Raw genomic sequence first — 22,198 nt, 5'->3', positions numbered from 1 at the left:
GGTGACTTGTCAGCTCCAGTGAGTAACTTGGAACTGTCGCTCGGGGCAAGGTGTGTGTCTAGGAGAGAGCCGGCAGCTCACTCACGCTTTCCAGAGAGCGACCCGGGCCGACTTCAAAATACACACAGGGTCATTTATAGGGACTGGAGCCGTGCGCAGGACAAAGTCTCCGAGACTGAGACATTTTCCAAACAGTGCTGACATTTTGTCGGGCCCCATAAAATGTAAACGCGAGGTGACGAACCCGGCGGGGAGGGTTCGTGTCTGGCTGTGTCTGCGCACTGGCGGCGTGGGAGGTTATAGTTATAGACCCGGCGGCTGCGGGTCGCCGGGCCGGTACCGGCGAGGAGTGTAGGTACCCTCAACCCGACCACCTCTTGCAATCATAGGGACACCGGCTTGGATGAGACACAGGCGTGGACAACAGTCTTCGTGAATCTCCACAAACACGTGGAACTTGAAAATACAACTACTGCCCCGTGTGTGCGCGTGAGACCTCACGTCACCCCATCAATTCCCACTTCGCCAAAGTTTCCCTTCAGTGGGGGCTCTGGAGTGGCGTGCCCCACGCCCGTCCGTCCTGCAACTTGCCCTGATTGTGTACCCCTCTGCCCCCTCTACTTAAAATGAAAAAAACAAAAACTGTTCCTAATTAGCGAAACTTTAAAACCCTGTTGATCTGTCTTCTACATTGGGCGCTGTTAGGCCACTGACAGGAACACTGTTTGAACCCTAATTGTTGCTATCAGTCTCAGTAACCGCAGGTCTCTCAGTGACCTATGACTGGGGATTGGGGTGCGCGTATCCTTAAACCCGCGCGAACGCCACCGGCTCAGCGTGGAAAACTATTTCTAATCCCTAGTTTGCGTCTCTGAGCTTTAACTCCCCCACACTCTCAAGCGCCCGGTTTCTCCCCGTCTCTCGCCTGCGAGCAAAGTTCCTATGGCATCCACTTACCAGGTAACCGGGATTTCCACAACAAAGCCCGATGTGCGGGTCCCTTCCGCCGGCCAGCCAGCGCGAGTGACAGCGGGCGGCCAGCCCTGGCGAGGAGTAACTTGGGGCTCCAGCCCTTCAGCGCGCTCCGCGGGCTTTGCCTCCTTCGGAAATGAAAACCCCCATCCAAGCCGGGGGACGGAGCGCGGAAACCCGGCCCAAGTGCCGTGTGTGCGCGCGCGTCTGCGAGGGCAGCGGCGGCAGGGGGAGGAGGAGGCAGAGGCGGGGCGGCTGGACCCTCGGCATCAGCTCATTCCCCCCTGCTACACACATACACACGCAAATAATGTTTCTAAAAAGTTGAGTTGCGACTTTGCGCCTCGCCTGTCCTGTTCATCCTTGTCCTGGGCCGGGGAATGCTTCTGGGGGCCGACCCCGGGATGCTGGCTAATTGCTGCAGGCGGCTTCCGTCGCCGGTGCGACCCTGGACGGCCGCGGACGGCTTACAAGGGGTCCCAGGAGGGGCAGTGGCCGCGGCACTCGGCGCCGGTGCCCGTGCGCGCCGCGCTCTGGGCTGCCCGGGCGGCGCAGTGTGGACGCGGCTGCAGGGAAAGGGGAAGGGGGAAGAGGGAGGGAGGAAGGCGGCCCGGCGAGGAGTGTGGATGTGTGTGCGGCCGCGAGGGCCGGCCTGCAGCCAGCTGCTTCCTGAGTGTGAGCGCCGGAGGGGGAGGGGGAAGAGTGGGGGCGGGCTCGCTGGTCACTAGGCTGGCCAATTCGAAGGCTGAGCTTGTGTCTCCCTCTTGACGCATACACACACACACACACACACACACACACACACACACACACACACACACACACACACACACACTCTCACACTCCCAGTAAGCCAGAAGTCGAGGAATTCCAGAATTCCAGAACAGGGTAATAGCAGGGAGACACTTCGCCTTCTTCCAGGCCTTATTTGTTAAACTGACTTTTATTTTAACATGAAAAGATGTTAGTGTTTAGCCAGGATTTGATGTCAGGTCATAAAAAAATAAATAAACAACAACAACAAAAAATCCGGTAGTAACACAGAGAGAATAACACAGTGAAAAATGGCAAAAGGGTTGCTTTGAAATTTGGGATCGGATGCACATAACAACTTCGAAACTGGATAGGTAAAGCACTAAGGAAGCGTTTGGCATCTTTTCCAAGTATAGGCAGAGAAGAGAGGAAGGTGATGGAAGTGTTGGAAGGGTATAAAATTCCTAACACAGGCAGTTAGGAATGGAGGTATATTCCCTGCATATGTTACATCTACAAAGTGGCACTTTATGAATTCAACATCCTCAGCCTTAAACCCCACCTAAGCTCTGACCCACCATCCCTTCTGCTTGTGTTGATCAGAGCCCTCAAAAGGTTGTTACAAGAAAGTCTACTTTTAGTAGTTCATCACATGTATTGCCACAGATGCAAGGACTTCTATCTTGGGAATCTAGGTATGTAATGCACACAATAGTTGAGAGTATTTTTCACCCTCATGAATTAAATGAGTGAGGATGCCACCAGACACTTTTAGAATTTCACAAGTCCTTATATTCTATTCTATTGTTCCTACTCCAATATAAATTAGCAATCAGGTAGTAGATGCTTTGATCAAGATAGAAGTCCTCAAGGACACAAATGACTTACCCCAGAAAGCCAAAACTAAAAGACTGTTGGCAGTTTTCATTTATCTAATTTCAGTAGGAATATTACTAGGTTTGGTCTATATCCATGATATTAACATAACCAAAAGAAGCCTGGTTTCCACAGTACTTTTTCTTTTCCTTCTCCTCGGGACACAAACTCATCAGAATATTAATCACCAGAATATTTGTCAGCATTAGTAGGGGAAGAAAAATAATAAGAGTTTAGGATATGTCATTCTGTCAATTTTCCAGTTTCTCTCTGTTCATCTCTTTTAAATACAAGTATCCAGGCCCAAGATTGGCAATAGATGGGCTCAACCACACATAAGAAAAGAAAATACTCATAAAATGAAGCATGCAGCAACATCACAAAAACAAAGAAACCAAGTGGTGGAAATTGCCATGACTATTCCATTGTGGCTAGTTATTGCAACATGCCTGACATTCACATAAAAACTCTTCCTCATTAACTCCAGCCTTCAGGAACAGAGCAAGATGGGAACACTAACCCTTCAATGCATCATGGGAACTTCTGTTCATCAGATTCTTGTACTGTACAACAACTGCTCCCCAGGAACAAGACAAGCCTGGGTGGAGGCTGCAAAAAACCTTTCCAATGTCCCTTAAATATCATTTCAAATACGATGGTTTTGATGCATAGACTGGTATCCTAGGGGCTTGCAGAGCTTCTAAAACTTCCCAAATGATGGGAACAGCTTAGCTGGAAAAGAAAAAATATATAGTGCTACACCCAACTTTAATCAATGGCTCATGGAAAAAAACACTGGGAAAGTTATGAGTCATTGACCTGGAGATCCCCAAAATCTCTTCATTTATAAGAGCCCAAGAGTGGGAATGTCATTTTATTTAGGTGTGATTTTCATGAACATCTAACATTCCTAAAATATTTACCATTAAAGAGGTATAGTGCTTTGGTTGGATTTTTTTCTTTTCTTTTCTTTTCTTTTCTTTTTTTTCTGGCCAAGAATGTAGATCTGCAATGTTCTTATATTCCATGGGTTATAGTAAAAATGCAGTTGTTGTTGTACCAATACAACCCTGGAGTGACTCAGAATGAGATCTGTACCTCTTCTGGGCTGAATTGGTCAGCAGGGGTGAGGGAGGGTGGTAATGAGAGACAGTGAGAAAGGAAATCATGTAGTTCGGAAATGATACTCTCCCCTACCCATGAGCTCTCCATTGTGCTTAGGAATCATACTCTGGCAGCCCTTCAGCCAGATAGGTGGGAACTGCAGCCCAGTCTGTATCTTCCCTCTCTAGAGACCTGTGTTGTATGTGCCTCAACCGCTGACTCAGAGCAGCTGACTCAGCAGACAGGCCCCTGCTGCCAGCTCCAGTCCAGTTCTCATTCATTTGAGAAATATTCAGTGAGTACATACTCTGTCCAAGTATTGGGACTAAAGGAATTAACACGTGTATGCATTCTACATGTGAGGATATTACGGAAAACTTTTTGCCCAGTGTCTCAGTTATAGCAAACCCTCAAGAAATGAGGACTCTCTCCATATATTACCTTGTCTAATCCTCAAAACAATTGTATGAGGTGGATATGGATAATCTCCTATTTAGAAGCCAAGAAGTTGAAGCTCAGTAAACAGTTAAAGAGAGTCAGAGACAGAGCCAGATATGCCAGTTTAGAAGCCCCAAGTTCAATCAACATTACTGTACCACAAAATAATTGTGCATGCCCTTTGAATGTGTATAAAACATATTGCAGGTGTATAAAGTGCAAAGCATCTTGTGATCAATGTTGGATGAGCACAGTGAAGTTTGTAGGGAGTGTGGAGGAGGCACGAATAATTTCCTGCAATATGACATGGTAGCTTGGCTGTTTGAGCTGGACTTCAAAGAATGAGCAGAGAACTGATAAGCAGAGGAGACCATTTCAAGTAGAAGAATCAGCATCAGAAGGGGCACAGAAGGCATAAGTCCTGCATAGCAAGCAGCTCACTCAAAGCTAGAGTACAAAATAGAAACATCCACAGTCTCATAGCAATGAAACCCTCCAGAAGGAACGTCCTAACAGCAAAACTTCAGAACTGTTATTTGAGTCACTTTGAGTGCTCTGACAGTAAACTACTTACAAACTTGCAAAGAACTATAATCAGATTCCTACTCCCATAAAGTGTCCATGAAAAGAAACAAGTTTGAACCCCAAAAATGCAGAGAAATTGAGCTAATAGCACCAGTGATAGTATGCCTAGCTATTAAAACACAGACGCGCACACACACACACACACACACACACACACACACACACACAAAAGCTGGCAAGAGTCCAGTTACGTAGAAATGCAGCGGAAAAAGTTAGTGTTTGCCAACTTTAAGAGGGGGAACTAAATGTGTAAAATGGAAAATTTCCATTTTCCTTTCCTGTGTGAGTAGTACAAATAGTGGAATGCAGCAAATTTCACATTATGTTATCAGTGTGTGATATATTAAGAAAACTTAAGCTGATTTTTCTACTAATTTGTCACAAGTATGTTCAGCCCAGACTCTTTGGCTCACATACACATCAGTGATATAATTTTTATTAAAAAATTGTTATTTACACCTATCACATTCACAACATCATACCTCTTTTCCTTTCTAAAGTCAAAGCTGTAAATATTTTATTCCATACAATCTCTCTCAATCTTGTCTAATTGGTGAAATGTTTCTTCCTTTTTTATACAAACCAAGCTGAGATGTATCTAAAATTCAGAGAAAGGTTGATGAGGTATTCCTTGACATATTACTTAGGTATATCTACAAAGAGCTTACCATAACAAACATAAATTCATAGATATATACAATATTCCACAGGCAGCCAGTTCTTCTTTCACAATTTAACATCTATGCTGGCCAACTATATGTGATGTTGTAAAATTAATTACCTAATCCCAATGCTATCTTATCTATAACTGCCTTCTATAAGTGCCTCTTAATGACCATAACTTACTTTTCTTCATATGCCTTTCATGGCCTCGAAATAGTACTGGGCACTAGTAAGTAACTAATGCTAATCTAATAAATGGATTAATTAATGAGAGAATGAAAGAATGGTTTATTTACCTTCAGAGATGATAAATAACACAACTAATTATTACATATGTGTATAATCATTTCAGTGTTCCAAAAGAGGCTAACAGATGCTCTTTGAATGTGTGCAAAGCACATTGCAAGTATACAAAGTACAAGGCATCTTGTTATCAATGTCAGATGAGCACAATTAGTGTGTAGGGAGTATGAAAGAGGCAGGAATGATTTCTTACACTGTGATATGAAGTAGCTTTCTGTACCCCTAGGCTTTTTATTATAAACTGAAGATTTAACTATTACCTCCTATTTCTTGAAGAAAATTCAGTTTCTTTGAAGAAAATTCAAAGACTTTATGCAATGCTTAAAGAGGAGAGCCAGTCTGTGCCCTGCTCCAGTGACCCTTTCCTGTCTGACACCCACTACTAAACCAGGTCATTTGCATCATACCCTGAATTCTAGCCTCAAAATAAAAATATATACTTAAATAATGGGGAGAAAAGGGAAGAAAAGAAATGGAAAATAGGGAATTAGGGTGCAGAGAAGGCGAATTATTTAAAAACTAGTGGAAGTGAAGAAGGCAGCACAGCACTGGTACATCAGGATAATTGAGAGCAACGAGTTAGTTTGGGGCAGAATTAAGCTCTGGAACAAAAGCAATTCAGTGGCTTTTCAGACTCCTCCCCAACTTACCTCGAGTCTTAGATATACCTGCAAAGGGGGTTGAAGAAACTCAGAGATTTTCCACAAATCCTAACTTCTCACAATGTTAAAAGCACACAGGAGATTTTCACATGTATACACATTTCTTTTCTTGTTTAACTCTATACAGCAGGGAAGAGTGTCATTTTATTGTCCATGGAACAAATGACCAGTTGCCCCCAAAGCAGACCTGCCCCGGGTAAGAGTGTTGACTTCCTTCAGGCTGGAGGCACTGCTCTAAGTTCATGATCTACATTTTTTTCACTTCATTCTCACAACATCCGAATCAGGTAAGATCTAGCACAACTTCCATTTTACAGATGAGAAAACAGAGGCAGAGAGAGGTGGAATATCTCCCCACTGTCACCCAACTCATGTGGGACTAGCCAAACTTCTACCTATTAGCCATTGCTCTATTATCTTTTCAGGGCGGGAAACCCTGCTTCCACCAGACAATTATTTGTTTATTCACTCAGGCAGGTGGTATGTTGGAAGAAGAGTGGACTTTGGAATCAGAAATCCTGGAATCCCAACTTCACCACTAACCGAGAGACCTTGAGCTGGTTCCTAAACCACGGGGAACTTCAATTCCACTACATGAGTTATTGCAAAGGTAGAATGGGAATTGTGACACTGGCCAGCACACATGTAAAACCAGGGGCATCCCCTATTGATAAGGAGCCCAGCCCAAGATCTTCAGGGGAAATTGATCCCAGCCCCAGCTCCACTGATGGGCTTGGTGATTCAGAGAGGAATCTCACTCCCTTGGTCAAAGTGAATGGCTCATAAATCTGGGCCTAAGTCAATCCGTGCAAGACATTCTCCTGGCTATAAGGATTGGTTAAAAAATGGGCATGTAACCCAGTTTGGGCTAAATGAGATGTGAGCAGGAAAGTTATTAGATAGCTTCTGAAGAAGGTAACTTCTCTTCTTTCTAGAGAGCTGCTGGAGAGGTAGCCTTTTCTCCTCTATGTGTTGTGGAGAGAAAAAAAAAAAAAAGCGAAACTGATTTCCTCTCAGCCTACACAGAAGGCTCACACTTGGTGAAGGGAAGGATGGAGAAGATTACAGAGAATAGCCCTGATGGAACCACACTTAATTTCTACCTGACCTGTTAACTTTTTCATTTGTACGAGTTACTAAATGCCTTTTAATTTCTAAACAAATAATTACAGCAACTTATAGAAGTACCTAAGGTATTAAGGCACCATCATGAATACAAAGATAAGCAAGACAAACTTCAAGGGGCTCACCACCTAATAAATATTATATTTAGCTTTTATGACATCATTTTAGTCTTTTTTTATTGTTTTTTGTTTTTGTTTCTAAATAGGGTCTTGCTTTGTCGCCCAAGCTGTAATGCAGTAGTGTGATCATAGCTCACTACAACCTCGACCTCCTGGGCTCAAGTGATCCTCTTGCCTCAGCCTCCTAAGGAGCTGGGACTACAGGTGCATGCCCTCATTTTGTTTATTTTTGTAGAGGCAGGGGGGTCTCGCTATGTTTCCCAGGTTGTGGGTTTTTCAAGTAAAGTTATGGCTCATACTCTCTTCAGGACCCTCCTACCATTTGGTCAGTTTGATATTATGCAAGAGAAATTCCATTTCCCCAGTAGTTACACAATGCCCCCTTTCAGACCAGCTAGTCAACCCTGTGAGGGTCAGATAGAGTAGTTTATCCATTTGGTTGTCAGACAACTGCCTCGAACATCCAGGCCATTTCTACATGTTCTCAGTTACTGGTTAACAAATATTGCCCCAGAATTCAGCATCTAATAGGAAATACATTCATTTCCAAATTCCTACTAAAATCGGATTTTTCTCATTCCTAGATAAAATGGAGACACCCAGATTTTCCTGGAATGGCATTCAGAAATAGAGAAGGAATCATAGAGACATGTCTGCCCAGCCATCTCTGAGTCTCATGCCTTTTTGCTGTTGCTGCTGTTATTACTCCTACCTTGGAAAGTTTCAGTTCATCCTTGAATATCCTCCCCACCCCCATGCTTTTCTGTCTTCTGTTTCATAACTAAATGCCATTTGAAACTCTAGCTATAGATACTCCTGCTGATATAAGCAACAGGGGCAGAGAGTCCTTAGATTCTAGACTGAATTTAGGCCCCAGCAGTTAGACAATGGGAACTTGATAATAACGATGTTATCTCAGCAGATTGCATAAGTCAGAAATGTTCTCCCTGTCACTGCTTTCTTTTTCCTTCCAGCAAGAAGTGGACATTAAGGAGAAAGTGAAGGTGGCAAGTTATGAGTGATCAATTTAAGACACAGTTTAGTTATGGCAATGATAACAACTCAGATTTATTAGGGGCTTATTATGTGCCAGGCTGAGCAAAGTACTTAAGACTCTTGATCTCATTTAATTCTCACAGTATAGGGGCTAATGAGTGGTAGAGGTGACAGTAGGACCCAGCCTCACTTGGCTCAAGGGCACACACTCTTAGCTGTAATACTCTACTGCCTCCATAAAGTATGCTTGTTGTAATACATGTTGATGAGATAGGTGATAAACATAATTTATGTAAAAATTAAGAACAAGATATATGGTATAAATTATGTATGTAATGACCTGTTTATATGACACTCCTGTGATACTGAACTTCTTATAGTTCCTCAAAGCCTGCTTTGCAAACTTTCCAGAGCCTCCGAGCCTGCTCTTTTATCTACACAGAATGACCTTTACTATCCACCTCCTCTTACTCTGAAGCTTTCTCTGATAGGGAGAATAATGTCCCTGCCCTGTGCCCCAACAACAACAAAAAAATCCACATCCTAACTCCTGGAACCTATGAATATGTTAGATTACATGGCAAAAGGGACTTAAGGCTGCAGACAGAATTAAGCTTGCTAATTAGTTGCCCTTAAAGTAGGGAGACTATCCCGGACTATGCAAGTGAGCCCTGGATTAGGGATGTGGTAGTCAGGGAAGCAGAACCATAGAGAGACTATGTTACTGGGTTTGAAGGTGTAGGAAGGAGCTATTAACCAAGGAATGTGGGCAGCTCTAGAAGCTGGAAAAGGCAATGGAATAATTCCTTCCTAGAGCCTCCAGAAAGGCATGCAGCCCTGCCACACCTTGATCTTAACCCAAGGAAACCTGTGTTAGACTTGTATACTACAAAACTGTAAGATACAATTGTGGGTTGTTTAGGATGCTATTTAGGGTAATTTGTGACAGCAGCAATGCACTTTCTCAACTTTCCTCTCTCCCTTCTCCCCCAGACCCAAACACTGCTGGCTCTCAGCTCCCACAGAACACTGTCCTTATAGTATTTAATGCTATTGATACTATCTGGGGCCTGGCCATGTATATCCCATCCTTCCCTTAGCTTCTTCAGGAGCATTGTGGCTTGGTATCACCACCCACCTGAGAGCCTTAACCCTGCCACCACCCACTTTCTGCTGCAAGGACAGGCACTGTGAAGTGAAAGGACCCACAGCCCTTGAACTGGAAGGAACAGAAAAGGCAGGAGAAAGAGGATGTAAGAGGAGAGCAGCAGGGGGATGCAGGAAGGAGGAGGATAAAGGGATTACCAGAGGAGAGGAGGTGAGAAAACACAGAGAGGGAAGGAATGAAGGGGGAAGACATGGTCAAAGAAGAGGAGAAAGAAGGAAGGGCGCTGGAGGAGGACACAGAAGTTAGGATGGCAACGAAGAGGAGAAGGGAGAATGAAGAAAAGGGACCTTGTTCTGCCCCCACCCATCTCCCACCTGAACACCCTCTCCTCCCTCCTCCCTGAAATCTCCCCCAGCCGTGAGTATCCAGTCCTAGTGCCTCTTCCTTGCAGTGGCTGTCAGTGCTGGGTACTCTTTAGAATACCCGGAGAAACTTGCCAGGCCCCAACCTACTCCCCCCCCCACCCCCACCCCCACCCCCGCCAGAGATTCTTACTTAATCAGCCTGGATAGGATCTAGGCATCAGGACTTTTTATAAGCTTCCTAGGAGACAAATGGGCAGCCAGGGTGAAGAACCATTGTCATAAAGCCCTTTTTGATCTCTTTGTCCCACCTGGGATGGCTCCTACAGTCAAACTCAGAGCCCTCATGTAGGTCTCACACTTGCCAGCTGGAGAGACTGAACTGATACAATTTTAGAACCCAGACCCCAGAACCAAACTGCTGGGATTTAGTCCTGACTCCACATTTAATAGCTGAGCAACTTTAGGGCAGTCACTTAAGCTCTTTCTGCCTGTCTCTCTATCTGCAAAAGGAGAATGAATATAGTCAGGTATTTGCCTTACAGCATTGTTTTGGAGACTGAGTTAATATTTGTTAAGTGCTTAGAACAGTGGCTGCCACACATAATGTATGATAAAAGCATTTTTTTAGATAAAACAAAATCAGCCTGCATCATCTCCGAATTGTTACTCTATCTTGTCAAGCTGTTTAACCTTTTGTGTACATGCCCGTGCCCGGTTTACAACTGCCCTCTTCTGTCATTCCCACCACACCAAAGCCATTGCTGTCTGCGTCATAGGCACTCACAGTCTGTTAAGTGAACAAAGAAGAAGCAAGAAATAATTCCAAAATATATATAACCTGTTCATTAAAATTAAGACTTGGCTGTGAGTTAATACTTTAAAAAAAAAAAGTCGTTTAAACAATTTCCACTTATGAACAAAGGTCTTAGGCAGTGGTTGGGATAGGGGGAGAACAGTATCAGTAACAGGAGATGTGTGGCACAAGGAAAAGTCCTGAGTGGTTCTCAAATTGGACAATTCTGATATCTAACTGAGGTTACAGAAGGTCATAAAGTAGGCTGAAGAAAGAAGAGAGGTAGAAGTTCTGAAAAAATACCCAGGTCAGAGGAATAAAAGGCCACAAAAGGCAAACTTACTACTTTATCATTGTGCCTAAGGCAGGCCCAGTCTACATTTCTATTTTGATGACTGATTTGCATACACACTCATATACATTTTAACTCTGAAAGTAGAAGTTCCATATGTGTTTTATTTACTCTCATTTATTTTTTATCTTTACCAGTTGGCCTATTTTTTTTTCTTCACATGACATCAGGAGATCATCATTGCAACAAGCAACTCAGCTTAGAAGCGCTGGGATAACTCCGAAAGAGACATTTGAGACAAGATGTAGAACTTTGTATTAGAGTACAAGAAAATTTGTAATGCACAAATTCGGCGGCCAAAAGATTTCTCTCAAAGGTATGAAAAGATGTCTGTGCTTTATTTTCAAAGAAACCAAGTAAGACGTGGTCCCTGAATCACTGTCTGAACGCAAACAGCATTTGGCTTTGATCTGAGTTGTTGAAAACTATGACCAATTTATCCTGAGGATGCCAAACCATCAGAGAATGTTTTTAAGTCTGGATTTCCATATCAGGATTCTGCTACACACTTTTTCTCTTCATTTCACATTACATAGGGCCAACCCAAAATAGTACTTCCAACAATGGATGTAGTTGGTATGATAATTTCACATCTAGTTACAGGCAAGGGGTAGATGGGCCTTTTTCTTACTGACATGCTCATGTGGCCCAAGAAATATATATAAAAATATAATTGAACAGTAAATGGAATTATTTGATATAATCCCCCTTCTATACTGTATTGATAGACTTCTTAGGCAGACTCAGCCAGTTTCCAAGTGAATGGGGAATACGGAAAATTTCATAAACTCGCTTGTCAAATGAACGTGCCCCAGTGTGCCTCTCCAATCTACCCGAGACACACCTGCTGCCGGCCTTCTTCCTGCTCTCCACCTGGTCCAAGAAGAGTCACTGCCGATTTTTTGAACTTCATTTGCAAACCTAAACCCCAAATATATCCGTTAGTTTCAATGCCGAATCACATTTGCAGTGCCCCTTCCTGCCTCCAAAGCTAAACTATATGTGTGTGAAGGTGCAGACACAGGGGCAGCAGATCCAGTCCCATGAGGACATGCACCAGCCATCTTGCAAGCATGTGCGACACACCAAGGACCTCCTACAATGAGCCAATCACCCAGGATTATCCGCTTTTGGGTCTCAGTAGGATTTTTTGGAAAGGTGATGAGGACTTGATCAGCACATACAGTCTCTGAAGCACTTTCCACTCTGCCCACATCCTTCTGAAATAAGTAAATGGGGGTGGTGATGTTGATGTTTTACACTTCTCTACAATTTAGGGCATCTAAATCACCCAAAGGTAGGTATTTGTCTAAAATCATAGTCTGAAGCTAGAGATTTGGATCCATTCTGCATTCAGGGTGCATCTTCAGATTTCAATACAGACAAGGTGTAGAGGATTTGGAGGGCAGTGCACAACTTCTAAGGATGGAAACTTTATAGAAGTGCCTAATCCTAAAGCTAGAGTGTCTTTGCAGGAGTTCTTAATGCTAAGGAGTCTGTGGATAGAAGTGGATACCTTTTGGCCAGGCCTGGTGGCTGATGCCTGTAATCCCAACACTTTGGGAGGCCGAGGCAGGCGGATCACTTGAGCCCCAGAGTTCAAGACCAGCCTGGCCAAGATGGCAAAACCCCGTCTCTACTAAAAATACAAAAATTAGCCAGGCATTGTGGCACATGCTTGTAATCCCAGCAACTTGGGAGGCTGAGGCAAAAGAATCACTTGAACTGGAGAGGTGGAGGTTGCAGTGAGCGGAGATAGCACCACTACACTCCAGCCTGGGTGGCAGAGCAAGACCCTGTCTCAAAAAAGTAACTAAATAAATATAAAGTGTTTACCTTTTGTAATCCCATGTATTTCATTTTAGACCTTATTATGAGAAGCAGTCCACAAGCTTCACCAGACTCCCAAAGGAATCCATTCCACGGTAAGTTACTGACCCCTGCAACTGTCAGGGCCCACTCCCCCTCCCTCCCAAGCCAGAATAACTCTACACCCAGACACCAGATCTGCATCCCCCCAACTCCTACCCCCTACCCTGACTTCCACCGTCTGTCTTCCCCAACAGCAACATGGTGGCCCTGACCCTCCTGCATCAGACTTATCACTGCCCCCGTCTTTTAGAGTCACCTCCCCTGCCTTCTATAAAACACTGTCTTGTCCTGGGAGTTTGGGTTGTATGTTTAAAGACTGTCAGCAGTGGTCGTCTGACAGGGGAGCAGGGGAGGTGGTTAGGTGACAGGAATTTGGTTCCATGATGTCTTCATTTTTAGAGTAAGCCCATTTTACTTAAATGATCAAGAAAACAGAAAAGATCTTTTAAAAATCTATTCTTTTTGTAAGTGGAAACTACATGATGAGAACACACGTACACAAAGAGAAGAACTACAGACACTGGGGTTCACTTGAGGGTGGAGAGTGGGAGTAGGGAGAGGAGCAGAGAAAAATAACTATTGGGTACGAGGCTTAGTATCTGGATCACAAAATAATCTGTACAACAAACCTGCATGACATGAGTTTACCTGTATAACAAACCTGCACATGTACATCTGAACCTAAAATAAATGTTTAAAAAGAAAGAAAGAAAGAAAGAAAGAAAGAAAGAAAGAAAGAAAGAAAGAAAGAAAGAAAGAAAGAAAAAGAAACTTTACATGCTGGGCGTGGTGGCTCACACCTGTAATCCCAGCACTTTGGGAGGCCAAGGCTGGCAGATTACTTGAGGTCAGGAGTTCAAGACCATCCTGGCCAACACGGCGAAACCTCATCTCTACTAAAAATACAAAGAAGAGCCAGGCGGTGGTGCACACCTGGAATCCCAGCTACTGGGGAGGCTGGGGCAGGAGAACCACTTGAACCGGGGAGTGGGAGGTTGCAGTGAGCTGAGATCGCACCACTGCACTCCAGCCTGGGTGACTGAGTGAGACTTTGTCTCAAAAAAAAAGGAAAAAAAAAAAAAGAAACTTTCCAATTGTACACATACACAGGCACCCATATGAGCATGCATGTACATACATGCAAATTTTGCCAATAAATTATTTGCAGTATAGTTATACATATGAAAAACAGATCTGCTCTTCCTCCCAATTTCTTCTTGATCGTGCTTGCATTCCTTGTCCTCCTCTCTTCACCTGACTGTGCTGTTACCTTAGGCCTCTTCTATTCTTTCCCTCTCTGTTTTATGGCTCTGCTCACTTCACTGTGGCTTAGTGAAACTGAAGGAGGCCTTGGGGCAGGTGGAGCTGGGTATGCCAGCCCTGAGGGCTGTGTCTCCAGCCAGATCATTTAATCTCTGCTTCTCAGTTTACTCATCCATAGGAAGAGCTAACATTTTGCAGGTGCTTACTCAGGCCAGGCATGTTACATATATTAGTTCATTTAATCCTCACAATAACACTATGAGATTGGTAACGTTAGCCCCACATGTACACACTGAGGTACAGAAAAATTAAATCACTTCCCCAGGATAGACAATGATAGTAGCTCCTCTACTTTTTCTAGTCTTCTGGCTTCAGAGTCTGTCCTTTTAGCACTATGCTATGCTGCTTCTTTGGGGAAGAAAAAAAAGTCTCAAACTGAATTCCACATACCTGTGTAACAGTACTCTTTTGTTGATTAGAGATAACATGGGAGGTTATCTCTAACCTCCCATGTTAGGAGGTTGGACATACAGAATGCCCGGCACATAGTAGGTCTAGCTGTCATCACACTCCTCTAATGAGCATCACCCTAAGCTTCCTCCGCACAACTCCATTAACTCTGGCAAGTGTGTCTGCTTCCATAGCCCACAGGAATCTTAGTTTGAGCAGCTGTCTTCTTTCTGAGCCATTGCTGCTCCCTCTTCAGCCATTCTGCTCACTGTGCCACCTCCCCCCTCCATCTCACCCTGCCTGCTTTCTGGATGTTTCTGGCATCAGCTCCCATTGTTCAGAACCCATCTCCTCCCACCACCCAACTTGAGGTCCTCAGTTCTCTCAGCCAGACCAGTTCGCTAACCTCCTCATGGGTCTGCTGGCCTCCAGTCTCTCCCCACACAAATTTGGCTGACATGCAGTTGTCAGATTAATGGTCCTGGATGTGACTCTTTGATCTTGGACCTTGATTTTTCTCTCTGGCAGTGTCCCCTGCCCAATACTCTGTTCTTGAGTCAAAATGGACTAGTTACTAGAGTCTCCAAACACACCTTGAGTTTCACCTCTGCTGAGATGCCCTTCCTAGGCCAATCTCCCACCTTAAGATCAAGTTCCAATGCCAGCTCCTCCCACAGCCTTCCCTGGGAGTCTCAAGTGCACTTGGACTTCCTCTCCCTTGCATTTTGCACTGGGTGTGTGTTGTGGGAGGTAGGGGATCAGTGAGCATGGTCTTTTCCACCTCTAACTGATTTATAAGGTCTTACACAGGCTTGGGCCTCAATATTTATTAAAAATATAAATGTGTAAATGGGAAAAACTGAAGTCCAGAAAGATTCACTGACAAAATCAATAAATCAGGTAGTTGAGAGATGGCATTACATAAAAATGTAGTTAGCCATATTGCCTGAGTTTAAGCCAACTCTAGCATTTATTAGCTGGTGTTACCTGGGGCAAGTAACTTAACCTTTGTGTGCCTCAGTTTTCTCAGCAGCAATGTGGGAATAATAATAGTACTTATCTCATAGGATGGTCATGAGGATTAAGTGAATTAATACTTATAAAATGTTCAAAATGGTACTTAATACATTGTAAGCACTCAAATGTTAGCTAGTTTTTTTTTTTTTTTTTTTTCATTAATGGCAGGACCCGAATTAGAATCAAGAACCCTTGACTTCCAGTCCAGTGCTCTTTCTCCCAGGCTCCATGTCTTGGCACTGTGTAGCTACCTGCCACTCAATGCTCTCTGTTTCCTCAGTGTCCTTACTCTTTGTTCAACTTCCCTACTCCATGCAAAAAAGATGCATGCACATGATATATGTTTGCATATGCATATACATTCAAGTCAATAGGTAAATACTGCTTTTTCCATTTAAGGTAGTCTAGAACTTTGATGATGCTATGTGGTCTTCAGTCAAAAAAAAAGAAAGAAAGTAGGGGATTCTCTGTCACCCACAGTGCAGGATAAGCCTCTTACAAGAAAAGAAACAGCTATGGAGGCTTTCATGTCTTCTCTAGTTCCAAGATACTTCCACTAGCAGTTTCTGAAAAGCCACCATGACAGGTCAGAACTCACATGGAAAAGAACGCTGATTTTTCTGGAGCCAGGCAGAACTGGGTTTAGATGTCAACTTTCTCATTCATTAGCTCTGGGGGTTTGGGCAAGTTCCTTTAACCTCTGTCCCTGAGCCTTCATAGGGCTGTGGGCAGAATGGTTGAACCAATTTTCAAAAGGCATTAAGCTCAGTGCCAGGCACCCAGCAAACCCTGCTGTTAGCTCGATTCCTTTGGGATGAGTAGTGCTGGAACTCTCAGGGATTCAGTGCTGCTGAGGGTGAAAATGGGAAGCCTCGAAAGCCAGTTTGCCAAGACCATAGCTTGTGGAGCCATTCCCTAGCCCAGCTGCTGAAGGAATATTTCCTCTCTACCCTTGGGGTCCTTCCACTCTCTCCTGCTGCTCTGTGTACTGACTCAACCAGAGTGTCTTTTCTCGGAGATACAACTCCCACCAAAGAGAAGAGAAAGAAGTCTAATTTCGGATCTCAGTTAATTTGGGAAATGGACTTTCTCACACTTAAAATCATGTGTCCCAGATGCATTTCCTAGTGAAAGAAACAAAGCTCGTCATCTTGTCAGTCTCTAGTGCACTTTTCAAGTTGACCCAACATGATATTGAGAGGACAAGCGATCATGCCTATCTCCTACACAAGAAGCCTGAGACTGAATGGTTTGCCGGGAGACTCTGGGGTCCTTACTGTTAGTATCTCAGGGCTTGATCACTCAGTCCATGTTCTAAAACTCGATATGCGATGACACTTTTCTAAATGCTCTCCATTTAATAATAAGTTTAAGTTTTATTTTTAAATAAAATGAACCTCTACTTTTTTAAAGCCTTTAAATTGATTCAAACCCTTCTAAAACAGAGTTAATTCCTAAACTTCACCCTCTGCCGCCTACATGCCTTAGAAATACAACTGTCTTTAGATCTCATGTTGCAGAACCATAATTTTACATAACAGCATTCAACCAAATATTGGTTCTGTTATTTTCCGCACCAAGCCTGTTGATACTTTGTGCAATGAAAGAGTTTTCAATGGAAAACTTTTCATGGAAGACATACACTCAGAACACCTCTCTCTGTGTGGCTACATTCTCATGAACTTCCCCGTGAAACACAGTGGGGACTGCAGACAACCTCCCTGGGTCTTCTGGGGCCAACCTCTGTGAGATACCTGCTCTTAGCCAAACCAAGAGGGAGGTTCCTGGAAGGAGAAAGGTTGACTTGGGCTGTCAGTAGGTGGCGCGCGTTCCCCAGCATTAGCCCTGACCCTAGCTCAGAGGTACCTGGACATGTTCTTCCAGGTATGGGCTTCTAGAATGCAGACCTCTTAGACCAGAAATCTCATGTTACCTCTTGGGATGCTGTTGCCCTGAAACACCAAGTTGTTCACAAAACTCTGCTACTCTAAATTTTAGAAAGGAAGCAGGATATTACGTATTGTATTTTTAAAATAAAACACATTCTTATCTGGGATGATCACAATGGAAATTTTAAATACATACATATATATGTATGTATGTATATGCCATTCCCCTTTATGAAGCATACATCACACCTCCCCTAATGCCACCGTCAGTCTATCCTCAACAAAAAAGATTTCTCCAACTTTTTCTGGTTTTGGAAGAGAGGGTAGGATTCCTACAAGCTAAATTCTAAAGAATAATCATTAAACTCATATAGCTACCTTTGCAAATCTGATGATTGCTCACATAACCCCTTCACAGATTCTCCCATAAGGTCCCACAACTTGTTTTTTGTTTAAAATACATCTTCATTTTTTGTGGGTCCTTAACTGGACTGACTTTATTGCAAGTCAACAGATATTTTAGCAGCTCCTACTACTTGCTAGGGACAAAGTAGTACAGTAGGTCCTTACATATCACCATTTCATTCAACATCATTTTGTGATAACATTGATGAGAAAAACAAAATCAGTTCCTGGCCAGATCCACTGTGTGGAGTGTGTATGTTCTCCACATGTCTATATGGGTTTTCTCTGGGTACTCTGGTTTCCATCCACACCCCAAAGTGTGCATGCTAGGTGAATCAGCATGTCTAAATGGTCCCAGTGCGAGTAAGTATGGGCATGTGTGTGAGTGTGCCCTGAGATGGGACGGCAGCCTGCCCAGAGTTGGTTCCTGCCTTGCACCCTGAGCTGCTGGGATAGGCTTCGACCATCTGCAGCCCTGAACTGGAATAAGCACGTAAATAATTATCTTATTTATTTTTATTAATCTTTTAAAAATGTATGCATAGCTCACATTTATTTCAGTGTTTAATATAAGAAGTGTTTGTGGTCTTTATTTAGAAGTTTTTGTGACCAGAAAACCATCGTAGGAACTTAACTCTTGTTTATATCCATTAGCCGTTGGTAACATTGGTTTTTTAATATGTTGTTTTGCTTAAAGTCACAATGTCTAAGAACCTATTGACAATGTTAAGTGAAGACTTGCTGTCCCTTCAAGGAGATTAATCTAGTTGAAAGATGAGGATGCTTGAGCAGGGCACTTAGAATAAAGAAAAGATAGTCTTTGATATCATATTGGCTAAGAAAAAAGAGAATGTATTCTGTGCCTTTCAACGACAAGGTTAAGCTCAAAATATATTCTTGCGTACTTTAAGTACTGGTCTTCACATCAGAAATGAGGTAGAGATCAAGTTCTCTTGTACTTAACCTGTGACCCAAGCTACCCTCATCAGTCCTTGGCACAGCCTTTCCTTACCCATGCAGTGGCTTCTCAGTGAAATCTTCCCAATAGTTTTTTACAGTACTGATGCCTATCCTAAAGATTCTGATTTAATCACTGTGGGATGCAGCCCCCACACACATTTCCCCGAGACATTCTTCTTGCAGCCACACTTGAGAACCACTGCTTTAAAGGCATTTGTAATTGTTATGTCTTTAGGAAGCAGATGTCTTTTTAAAAATATCAGTCTAAAGAAGACACAAAATCCCTATGAAATAACAATGGCAAAAAAATGCTCAAGTGAGTATAAAACATTTTAGATTACCTATTGCTTAAGATTATTCATCCTTTTATATGATACCTATTTTCATTAGTCACAGATTCTAAATGGATCTTTTTTAAAAATCAGCAGGTTGATCACAGAGGTGGTCTACAGAAAAAATTAAGAGAAAAAATGAGCAGGCATTGTTCAAGTTCCTTCTATGTGAAACATTTATGAAGCTCAGAATTTATTTATTGTTCATTTTGTCTAGGACCTGAAGAATTCAAACCATTGAGAGTGAATGAAGTAGCACATGTAAAAAAGTACTTTGTAAACTTGAAGCTGCCAAGCAGATGGAAGTTATTATCAATAACCTTCTTCAGCCTTACTCAAGCCAAGGGAATTGTTCCTTGTGTGATTGATGATAAATAATATTAAAATAGCACATCTACACGGTAAAATCTTTGTGAAGATATACTTAGAAAGAACATGTGTATAATGTGAGAAAAGTAACTAGAAAAATTATAGAAACTGGGGAATGTCAAAATAAGTTATTTCAGCAGCTGGGAAAGGAGGAAGCATGTTTTAAAATGCATGCTTTGAACAAATGTACTGGTATTCTTGGGAGCCGGGGCACTCTCTGCGGGAGAGGTGGTGGGTGGAGGGCAGTTACAATGATGGAAAGTGGGGAGGTAAGGAAGAGTTCTCTTGTGTTTGATTGGAATTCGAGGGGCCAGGATGAACCCACAAATTTAAAGAAATGTATATTTCCCAGTTCTATTCACTAAAAGCACCTAGAATCAATGACATCTCAGTAGTCGTGAGCATACCTAGGGCCCAGAGTTTCATTTCTGAATACATCCCCCACTGAAAGGAAGCAGGGCCCCTTGGATAAATGGCTTATTCCAGGGCTAGGGCAGGGAAAGTACAAAGTGAGCCGTACGCATCTTGTGACAGAAAGCAAACCCTCAAAAATATAAGGGGCAGTGTCAAAATAACATAGGAGCCAGCTTGAAAGAGCTCCCTCTGGCCAATTATGGGCAATTTTAGCATCAAAATAACAATGATAAGTTATAAAACATTGGCAGCAAAAAGAGTCCAGATGTTCAGAGATAAAAAATATATATAAATAAGTAAATAATGGGGAAGATAAACCTCTTTTTTACAGCGAAATGCTAACAAACATAGAAGAAATATTTGTTTTAAAAATCACAAACTTGCAGCCTCTGCAGTAATAACAAATTAAGATGACAGTCTTCAATAGATGCTAAAACTATTAGGTGAAAGTTTGTTGGTGAACAGGATATTTTCGGAGCCTCAAAATATCTCCCCACAGATTACTTGCTGATTGCAAAGGGGGGAAGTTCCTGTACAGTGGGTTCATCAAAGTGACATCGTGTGCCTCCCGGAGTGAGCTGCTGAGGACACAACAGTACTTACATGGTATTCCTGCCAAAAATGCACAACCTGAATCTAATCATAAGGAAACGATCAAGCAAACTCAATTGGAAGGGCATTCTGTAAAACAGCTGGCCTGTACTCTTCAAAAATGTCAATGTCATGAAAGACATGAGGAACCATTCTAGGGTAAAGGAGACAAAATATACATGACAACAAAATGAAATGAGTGATCTCAGCTGGATTCTGAATGAGAAAAAAAATCACAAAATTGAATATTAACTGTATATTAGGTAATGGTATTGTATTGATCCTGAATTTGATGATCATATTGTGGTTATGTTAGAAAATATCACTGTACGTAGGGGCAAAATACTAAAGTTTTGTGGTCATTATATCCATTTCTCCCTCTCAAATGATCCAGATGGGGGAGCAGGAAGAAACAGAACCCAAATGTGGCAAAATGCTAACAATTGGTGAATCTGGGTGAAGGTACATGGAAGCTCATTATTCTATTCTTGCAACTTTTCTTAGAACTTGACGTTTTTCTAAGAAATGATTTTAAACATTTTTAAATGACGTTTTAAAATTTATTATGTTTTGGTAAAATCCAAATACTAAAACTTTTTTTTCCCCTAGAAACAGGTTCTTCTTCTGTCACCAAGGCTGGAATGCAGTGGCATGATCACAGCTCACTGTCACCTCAAACTCCTGGGCTCAAGTGATCCTCCTGCCTCACCCTCTTAAGTAGCTAGGACTACAGATGTTCACCACCACACCTGGCTGATTTTATTTTGGGAGGTAGAGACAGGGTCTCACTATGTTGCCCAGGATGGTTTTGAACTCTGCCCTCAAGCTATCCTCTGCCTCAGTCTCCCACTAGTACCTCTTAAAATGTTATCAGAAAATTTCTACCCCAATAACATTATTGAAATATGCTTGATCAGTCATATGAGTAAACTAAATATTAATGAATGATTTAGAACCAGAATTCTAATCTGGCTCTGCATGGCTCACAGATTTGGTGTTTTTTTTTGTTTTTTTTTTTTTGGCCTATAGAATGGTCCTTATAGTAGGTTAGTAGGGGTGGGGTGTGGGTGTGTGTGTGTGTGTGTGTGTGTGCGCGCGTGCGCGCATAAGAGTCAAATTAGTTGTTAAGTAAGAAACATAAAAATCATGATTTTCAGCTTCTTTTGAAAAATCAAAAGCTGCCAACCTTTGGCTTCCCAACGGGCTTATCTGAGTCACAGCCACCCTGCTTTTGACATGTCATGTTTTTTATAGGTCACCAAATTCCTTTCCATTCTGAATGTCTCTGAATGTCCCCCTGACCCTGCATGCTTCATTCACTCCAGTTACCTGCCTAGCCCCTAAAAGAGTTTGAGTTTGTGAGCTGACTTTTAGATAATAAAGAATAAAGAGGAAAGTAAGACCATCACCTCTGGAAGGGAG

General features: G+C 42.7%; 1 protein-coding gene and 1 long non-coding RNA gene across 5 annotated transcripts in view; one reads left to right on the top strand and one right to left on the bottom strand.

Annotated features, from left to right (window-relative positions):
• Positions 1-1,666, bottom strand: part of GLIS3 (GLIS family zinc finger 3) — a 481,201-nt gene extending 479,535 nt beyond the window's left edge. The window contains exon 1 of one of the 4 annotated variants that reach the window (XM_077966125.1): positions 958-1,666. The gene's annotated coding sequence lies outside the window, so the exon portion shown is untranslated. The remainder of the gene's footprint in view (positions 1-957) is intronic. The other 3 variants (XM_077966126.1, XM_028835186.2, XM_015117775.3) reach the window with 3 other exon arrangements.
• Positions 838-11,502, top strand: LOC144334712 (uncharacterized). Its single transcript, XR_013404862.1, has 4 exons — positions 838-960; positions 6,830-6,966; positions 7,687-7,804; positions 11,352-11,502. It is a non-coding gene; the product is annotated as an uncharacterized LOC144334712 (long non-coding RNA).
• The last annotated feature ends 10,696 nt before the right edge of the window (positions 11,503-22,198 follow it).

Source organism: Macaca mulatta, chromosome 15 (assembly GCF_049350105.2).
Source record: "Macaca mulatta isolate MMU2019108-1 chromosome 15, T2T-MMU8v2.0, whole genome shotgun sequence".
Taxonomy (NCBI): Eukaryota; Metazoa; Chordata; class Mammalia; order Primates; family Cercopithecidae; genus Macaca; species Macaca mulatta.
The sequence above is the reverse complement of the archived record's forward strand: the minus strand, read 5'-3'. Positions and strand labels throughout refer to the sequence as shown.